Source organism: Hipposideros armiger, unplaced genomic scaffold, assembly GCF_001890085.2.
Source record: "Hipposideros armiger isolate ML-2016 unplaced genomic scaffold, ASM189008v1 scaffold_89, whole genome shotgun sequence".
Taxonomy (NCBI): Eukaryota; Metazoa; Chordata; class Mammalia; order Chiroptera; family Hipposideridae; genus Hipposideros; species Hipposideros armiger.
In genome coordinates, this window is record NW_017731439.1 from 2,447,559 (window position 1) to 2,448,829 (window position 1,271).

Below are 1,271 nucleotides of genomic sequence, written 5' to 3' on the forward strand. Positions count from 1 at the left end.
CTCAGACCTAGTCTGACTGGCAGGGATTATCTGCAGTCACATGTTTGTCTCTGGTGTGTCCATTATGGACATGACAACAGCCATTACATAAGCAAACCATAGAGGGTCTGATTTCTCACTTGATTGTGTATATTATTTCTTTTCCTTTGTGTTAGCTCTTCTGCACCTGTGTTTGAGTTAACCCTTGGCTCCAAGGACATTTGGGGAATGATTAGAATATTTTAAAAGCAGCAAGTAAACCGATCTCATAATTAGTTGATTGCCTGTGTCAGCCAGACAGAAGAGATTGCTGTATTGTTATAGGAGCTCTAAGGAAGCACCCCTTTTGAAAACCTAATAAAACTTCCACCTTTTCAGGTCTGACCTGGTCATTTGGCATCAGAGACCACGGGGCCATGTGCAGGACAAAAAGCTTCCTCTAGAACCTTTGTTGGTAGTATTTTGTTTTCAATGGGCAAGTATTAAGCTGAAGGATTTAGCCACTGAGAGAAGATTTGAGGAATGGATTGGATAAGATTCATGAGGTGACATTTTTTTTTTCTATTGGGATTGAACCTCATGCTCCTACCAGCCAGGATAACAAGGAGGAGAAAGGATGAGAAGAGGTAGGATAAAGACAGAAGGCCAGAGAGATAGCTAGAAATCTAATACAGATGGAGTCAATGCAATGGACAGTTTTGTTTATTCCTTGATACTTTCCCATCGCCATCTTGATCTCATTTTTGGTGCTCTTATTGCTTCCTGAACGTCCCCTGTCATAGTACTAACAACGTGTACTGTGATTGCTTCATCTCCTACCTCCTTCTTCTAGACCAGCACTTCTGATAGTGCTTTCTGAACCACGAAAATGTTCTGCATCTGCCTTGTGGCTGCTGAGCACTAGAAAGGTGGCTAGTGTGACTGGGGAACTGAAATTTTAATTTTACATAATTTTAATTAATTTAAATTTAAACAGCCACCTGTGGCTAATTACAAGCATATTGGACCCCAGAGCTCTAGACTATATGCTTTGTAATGGTAGGGACCACATAGGTCATCATTGTGTCCCTGAATAATAGTAGGCAATCAAGAAATATTTGTGGAAGGAAGGAAGGAGGGAAGGAAGGAAGGGAGGAAGGAAGGAAGGAAGGAAGGAAGGAAGGAAGGAAGGAAGGAAGGAAGGAAGGAAGGAAGGAAGGAGGATGAAGCAACCTCACAAGTAGACAAATCTATGGCTGGGAATTTGGAAGGATAGTGATCACTGAGACTGTGTCGTCTTGGGCTGGAAAAGT